The following is a 7,686-nucleotide window of genomic DNA, read 5'->3' as shown; positions in this document are numbered from 1 at the left end:
AGAGAGAGAGAGAGAGTTGGTGGGGGAGAAAGAGAAAAACACAGAGAGAGAGAAAGAGAGAGAGAAAGTTGGTGGGGGAGAAAGAGAAAAACAGAGCAAGAGAGAGAGTTGGTTGGGGGAGAAAGAGAAAAACAGAGCGAGAGAGAAAGAGCGTGAGTTGGTGGGGGAGAAAAAGAAAAACAGAGAGAGAGAGAAAGAGAGAGAGAGAGTGTCATGTATTGTCATATATTGTCATGTCTTGTCCCTGTGCTTTCTCTTCTATTCGTTTCCCCCTGCTGGTCTTATTAGGTTTCTTTCCCTCTCTCTATCCCTCTCTCTCTCTATCATTCCATCCCTGCTCCCAGCTGTTCCTCATTCTCCTAACGACCTCGTTTACTCTTTCACACCTGTCCCCTATTTTGCCCTCTGATTAAGTCTCTATTTCTCTCTCTGTTTCTGCTTCTGCCGTCGAGATCCAGGGAGCGATGCTCGGCAGACACAAGCAGGAATTGTCTGCTGCTCGGCATGCCGTTGAGACCCTGGCCGCTCAGGTCTCCGACCTCTCAAGACAGTTTCACAATCTCCGTCTCGATCCACCAGCTACTTCCTGGGCTTCCGAGTCTCCGGAACCCAGAATTAATAACCCACCGTGTTACTCTGGGCAGCCCACTGAATGCCGCTCGTTTCTCACCCAGTGTGATATTGTGTTCTCTCTCCAGCCCAACACATACTCAAGGGGTAGAGCTCGTATCGCCTACGTCATATCTCTCCTTACTGGACGGGCTCGTGAGTGGGGCACGGCTATCTGGGAGGCAAGGGCTGAGTGTACTAACGAGTATCAGAACTTTAAAGAGGAGATGATGCGGGTTTTTGATCGTTCAGTTTTTGGGAAGGAGGCTTCCAGGGTCCTGGCTTCCCTATGTCAAGGTGATCGATCCATAACGGATTACTCTATAGAGTTTCGCACTCTTGCTGCCTCCAGTGACTGGAACGAGCCGGCGTTGCTCGTTCGTTTTCTGGAGGGACTCCACACTGAGGTTAAGGATGAGATTCTCTCCCGGGAGGTTCCTTCCAGCGTGGATTCTTTGATTGAACTCGCCATCCGCATAGAACGACGGGTAGATCTTCGTCACCGAGCTCGTGGAAGAGAGCTCGCGTTAACAGTGTCCCCCCTCTCCGCATCACTACCATCTCTCCCCACTGGCACAGGTGTTGAGCCCATGCAGCTGGGAGGTATTCGCATCTCGACTAAGGAGAGGGAACGGAGAATCACCAACCGCCTCTGTCTCTATTGCGGTTCTGCTGGACATTTTGTCATTTCATGTCCAGTAAAAGCCAGAGCTCATCAGTAAGCGGAGGGCTACTGGTGAGCGCTACTACTCAGGTCTCTCCATCAAGATCCTGTACTACCTTGTCGATCCATCTACGCTGGACCGGTTCGGCAGCTTCCTGCAGTGCCTTGATAGACTCTGGGGCTGAGGGCTGTTTTATGGACGAAGCCTGGGCTCGGGAACATGACATTCCTCTCAGACAGTTAGGGGAGCCCACGGCCATGTTCGCCTTGGATGGTAGTCCTCTCCCCAGTATATTATGTGAAACACTACCTTTAACCCTCACAGTATCTGGTAACCATAGTGAGACCATTTCTTTTTTGATTTTTCGTTCACCTTTTACACCTGTTGTTTTGGGTCATCCCTGGCTAGTGTGTCATAATCCTTCTATTAATTGGTCTAGTAATTCTATCCTATCCTGGAACGTTTCTTGTCATGTGAAATGTTTAATGTCTGCTATTCCTCCTGTTTCTTCTGTCCCCTCTTCACAGGACGAACCTGGTGATTTGACAGGGGTGCCGGAGGAATATCATGATCTGCGCACGGTCTTCAGTCGGTCCAGAGCCACCTCCCTTCCTCCTCACCGGTTGTATGATTGTAGTATTGATCTCCTTCCGGGGACCACTCCCCCCCGGGGTAGACTATACTCTCTGTCGGCTCCCGAACGTAAGGCTCTCAAAGATTATCTATCTGTTGCTCTCGACGCCGGTACCGTTGTGCCTTCTTCCTCTCCCGCCGGAGCGGGGGTTTTTTTTGTTAAGAAAACGGTACCCTGCGCCCCTGCGTGGATTATCGAGGGCTGAATGACATAACGGTTAAGAATCGTTATCCGCTTCCCCTTATGTCGTCAGCCTTCGAGATTCTGCAGGGAGCCAGGTTCTTTACTAAGTTGGACCTTCGTAACGCTTACCATCTCGTGCGCATCAGGGAGGGGGACGAGTGGAAAACGGCGTTTAACACTCCGTTAGGGCATTTTGAATACCGGGTTCTGCCGTTCGGTCTCGCTAATGCTCCAGCTGTCTTTCAGGCATTAGTGAATGATGTACTGAGAGACATGCTGAACATCTTTGTTTTCGTTTACCTTGACGATATCCTGATTTTTTCACCGTCACTCCAGATTCATGTTCAGCACGTTCGACGTGTTCTCCAGCGCCTTTTAGAGAATTGTCTTTATGTGAAGGCTGAGAAGTGCGCCTTTCATGTCTCCTCTGTCACATTTCTCGGTTCTGTTATTTCCGCTGAAGGCATTCAGATGGATCCCGCTAAGGTCCCTGCTGTCAGCGATTGGCCCGTCCCTAAGTCACGTGTCGAGTTGCAGCGCTTTCTCGGTTTCGCGAATTTCTTTCGGCGTTTCATTCGTAATTTCGGTCAAGTGGCAGCTCCTCTCACAGCCCTTACTTCTGTCAAGACGTGCTTTAAGTGGTCCGTTTCCGCCCAGGGAGCTTTTGATCTCCTCAAGAAGCGTTTTACATCCTCTCCTATCCTTGTTACTCCTGACGTCACTAAACAATTTATTGTCGAGGTTGACGCGTCAGAGGTGGGCGTGGGAGCCATTCTGTCCCAGCGCTCCCATTCTGACGATAAGGTCCATCCTTGCGCGTATTTTTCTCATCGCCTGTCGCCGTCGGAACGTAACTATGATGTGGGAAACCGCGAACTGCTCGCCATCCGCTTAGCCCTAGGCGAATGGCGACAGTGGTTGGAGGGGGCGACCGTTCCTTTTGTCGTTTGGACTGACCATAAGAACCTTGAGTACATCCATTCTGCCAAACGACTCAATGCGCGTCAGGCTCGTTGGGCGTTGTTTTTCGCTCGTTTCAAGTTCGTGATTTCTTATCGTCCGGGCACTAAGAACACCAAGCCTGATGCTTTATCCCGTCTCTTCAGTTCTTCTGTAGCCTCTACCGACCCCGAGGGGATTCTCCCTGTGGGGCGTGTTGTCGGGTTGACTGTCTGGGGAATTGAGAGACAGGTAAAGCAAGCACTCACTCACACTCCGTCGCCGCACGCTTGTCCTAGTAACCTTCTTTTCGTTCCCATTTCTACTCATCTGGCCGTTCTTCAGTGGGCTCAATCTGCCAAGTTAGCTGGCCACCCCGGCGTTCGGGGTACGCTTGCTTCTATTCGCCAGCGGTTTTGGTGGCCTACTCAGGAGCATGACACGCGCCGTTTCGTGGCTGCTTGTTCAGACTGCGCGCAGACTAAGTCAGGTAACTCTCCTCCTGCCGGTCGTCTCAGACCGCTTTCCATTCCCTCTCGACCATGGTCTCACATCGCCTTAGACTTTATTACCGGTCTGCCTTCGTCAGCGGGGAAGACTGTTATTCTAACAGTTGTCGATAGGTTCTCTAAGGCGGCTCATTTTATTCCCCTCGTTAAGCTTCCTTCCGCTAAAGAGACGGCACAAATCATCATTGAGAATGTGTTCAGAATTCATGGCCTTCCGTTAGACGCCGTTTCGGACAGAGGTCCGCAATTCACGTCTCAGTTTTGGAGGGAGTTTTGTCGTTTGATTGGGGCTTCCGTCAGTCTCTCTTCCGGTTTTCATCCCCAGTCTAACGGTCAAGCAGAATGGGCCAATCAGACTATTGGTCGCATCTTACGCAGTCTTTCTTTTCGAAACCCTGCGTCTTGGGCAGAACAGCTCCTCTGGGCAGAATACGCTCACAACTCGCTTCCTTCGTCTGCGACCGGGCTATCTCCTTTTCAGAGTAGCCTTGGGTACCAGCCCCCTCTGTTCTCGTCCCATCTCGCCGAGTCCAGCGTTCCCTCCGCTCAGGCTTTTGTCCAACGTTGTGAGCGCACCTGGAGGAGGGTCAGGTCTGCACTTTGCCGTTATAGGGCGCAGACTGTGAGAGCCGCCAATAAGCATAGGACTAAGAGTCCTAGGTATTGTCGCGGTCAGAGAGTATGGCTCTCCACTCGTAACCTTCCCCTTACGACAGCTTCTCGCAAGTTGACCCCGCGGTTCATTGGTCCATTCCGTATTTCTCAGGTCGTTAATCCTGTCGCAGTGCGACTTCTTCTTCCGCGACATCTTCGTCGCGTCCACCCAGTCTTCCATGTCTCCTGTGTCAAGCCTTTTCTTCGCGCCCCCCGTTCGTCTCCCCCCCCCCCAGTCCTTGTCGAGGGCGCACCTATCTACAGGGTCCGGAAGATTATGGACATGCGTTCTCGGGGACGTGGTCACCAGTACTTAGTGGATTGGGAGGGGTACAGTCCTGAGGTGAGGAGTTGGGTTCCATCTCGGGACATGCTGGACCGTTCGTTGATCGATGATTTTCTCCGTTGCCGCCAGGGTTCCTCCTCGAGTGCGCCAGGAGGCGCTCGGTGAGTGGGGGGGTACTGTCATGTATTGTCATATATTGTCATGTCTTGTCCCTGTGCTTTCTCTTCTATTCGTTTCCCCCTGCTGGTCTTATTAGGTTTCTTTCCCTCTCTCTATCCCTCTCTCTCTCTATCGTTCCGTTCCTGCTCCCAGCTGTTCCTCATTCTCCTAACGACCTCGTTTACTCTTTCACACCTGTCCCCTATTTTGCCCTCTGATTAAGTCTCTATTTCTCTCTCTGTTTCTGCTTCTGTCCTTGTCGGATCCTTGTTTGCTGTGCTGTGTTCTTGTTCCGTCCTGTCGTGTTTTGCCTTCATCAGATGCTGCGTGTGAGCAGGTGTCTCTGTCAGCTACGGCCTGCGCCTACCCGAAGGGACCTGCAGTCTGTGGCCGCTTATCCTGTTATTCCCCTCTACAATCTAGAGGATTTATGTTATCCCCGTTTGGACATTTCCTGTTAAGGATTCAGGATTTGTTATTTTCTGTTTGGACTTGAATAAACTCAGTTTCTGTTGAGTCGCTTTTGGGTCCTCACTCACCTGCATAACAGAGAGTTGGTGGGGGGAGAAAGAGAAAAAACAGAGAGAGAGAGAAAGAGAGAGAGAGAAAGTTGGTGGGGGAGAAAGTGAAAAACAGAGCAAGAGAGAGAGTTGGTTGGGGAAGAAAGAGAAAAACAGAGAGAGATATATATGAGTGTGAATGAAGTCTATTGCTATGCCTCTAGAGGTTCCCACGCGGGATCTTACCAGCTCAGATGCAATGAATTATAAAGGCATCATGCTCTCCAAAGGCTGTGTGTGTGTGTGCATCCGTGCCTGTGTGTGTGAGTGTGTGTGCACCCACTTCCATGTTAGCATGTTCTCCCCGTTCTTAGATCCCCATTAATACTTCATCCATCCATAAATAGTGAAGGGGGATTGGGACAGGAACCCAAAGCATTCAGACAGGCACTGTCAACAAGCTTCTGAACTGTCCCTGTGTACGGCAACCAACTCTGGCTTTTCATCCCATTAACATGCAAGGACAAAAAGCACCAGGAACAAGAAAGGAACCATGAAAGCCTTATGGAGCTTTGATCGTTGTGCCGACGATACATTACACTTGGCTCATCTCCGACTCAAGAGGGATAAAAAAGATGATGCATCAGGCAACTACAACAATGGAAGAGTCTGTGTAGTGAAGTTGGTCAAAAGATACACTGTTGTTTGTTTTTGTGTGAGTTCTCAGCTGAGTGCACTTTCTGTTGTAATTATTGTGATTGTTCATATCGGCCTTTCAGTTCCCTCAGAGAACATTCACCTTGTTCAGAAAACATTCTTCTCCCTTAGAAAACATCCAGCTCCCTTAGAAAACACTGAGCTCCCTTAGAAAACACTGAGCTCCCTTAGAAAACATTCAGCTCCCTTAGAAAACATTCAGCTCTCTCAGAAAACATGCAGCTCCCTCAGAGAACATTCAGCTCTTTCAGAAAACATGCAGATCCCTCAGAACATTCAGCTCTTTCAGAAAACGTTCTGCTCCCTTAGAAAATATTATTCTCCCTTAGAAAACATTCAGCTCCCTTAGAAAACCTTCTGCTCCCTTAGAAAACATTCAACTCCATTAGAAAACATTCAGCTCATTCAGAAAACATTCAGCTCCCTTAGAAAACATTGAGCTCTCTCAAAAAACATTTAGCTCCCTTAGAAAACATTCAACTCCATTAGAAAACATTCAGCTCCCTTAGAAAACATTCTGCTCCCTTAGAAAACATTCAGCTCATTCAGAAAACATTCAGCTCCATTAGAAAACATTGAGCTCTCTCAAAAAACATTTAGCTCCCTCAGAGAACATTCAGCTCATTCAGAAAACATTCTGCTCCCTTAGCAAACATTCTGCTCCCTTAGAAAACGTTCAGCTCCCTTAGAAAATATTCAGCTCCCTCAGAAAACATTCAGCTACAGTGCAAGCACATCTACATTTATCTGAAAATAACCATGGAAGCACCACATTGAGCCTGCAAGGGGGCAAAACTTTGATTAGTACTCCGATCAAATGATTACTTAGAGAACCTATAATTAATCCCTCTGCAATACTAGGGTCTCTTCTCAGATACAGTTGAATCAACAGTTGCTAGAGGATGAGGGGGAGGTGGGGGAGGAGAGAGACTAGGGAGGAGACAAATTGGGAGTAGGGTCATTATGACCTGTGCAGGTGTGATTTCAAAGCTCTCTGATTACTTATGCATTCAGGAAACTGATGATTGGAGCAGGCCGCTTTGTCTCTGTGTCTTTGTAGTGCTCACTGCTATTGTTTCTCCACTCCCACACCAGATAACTACAATCCCCACGATCCTAGAATCACCATTGTAACTTAGGATGCCTTATCAAGATACTCCACATCAGGACCCATCTGTATGCTAGCAACAGGCCATCAGCAGAGACCAAACTGGTACACATTTACCTCATGGAGATTCAGATAATAATAATTTTACAGCAGTTGGGAAAAGCTCAATTAATATGTAGGCTAGACTAGACTAGCCGATGCCTGATTACAATAGTTTCTGTTAATTACTAGCTGATCCTTCCATCTCATCTCTGTATCATTCAGTTCTCCTGGTTAGAAATGAGCATCGCCCTTGGAATATATTATGGACAGACACAAATGACTCAAAGAAATGAGACTGCAGAAACCTGGTTCTCTTTTGCATTTGAATCACAATCTCTCTCGCTCTCTCTAAATATAAATACTGTTGGAAATGATAACGGTGTATCTGTGACACGCAGTCCTATATGTAGGTCTGTGTGAACCAGAGAAAGCGAGAAGTGCCTATGGTGAGTGAATATGTTTTTTCGCGGAATCACTCATTGACAGAGCAATGGGTTCTAATGCAAAGCAGCTTAATCACAACCCCTGGGCCTGGGCAAGAATTGTGAGAGCCAACTGAAGAAACTCTGCTAACAAGTTCTTTAGGGAGATGAGAATGTGGGGGAAGAAATATATGAATATCAAATTAACAGAACAGAAGAGATAACAGTTCCCTGTAATACTAAAAGTATTTTCTGGGTG

Source organism: Oncorhynchus gorbuscha, linkage group LG14 (genome assembly GCF_021184085.1).
Source record: "Oncorhynchus gorbuscha isolate QuinsamMale2020 ecotype Even-year linkage group LG14, OgorEven_v1.0, whole genome shotgun sequence".
Classification (NCBI taxonomy): Eukaryota; Metazoa; Chordata; class Actinopteri; order Salmoniformes; family Salmonidae; genus Oncorhynchus; species Oncorhynchus gorbuscha.
Note: the sequence above shows the minus strand (reverse complement) of the source record.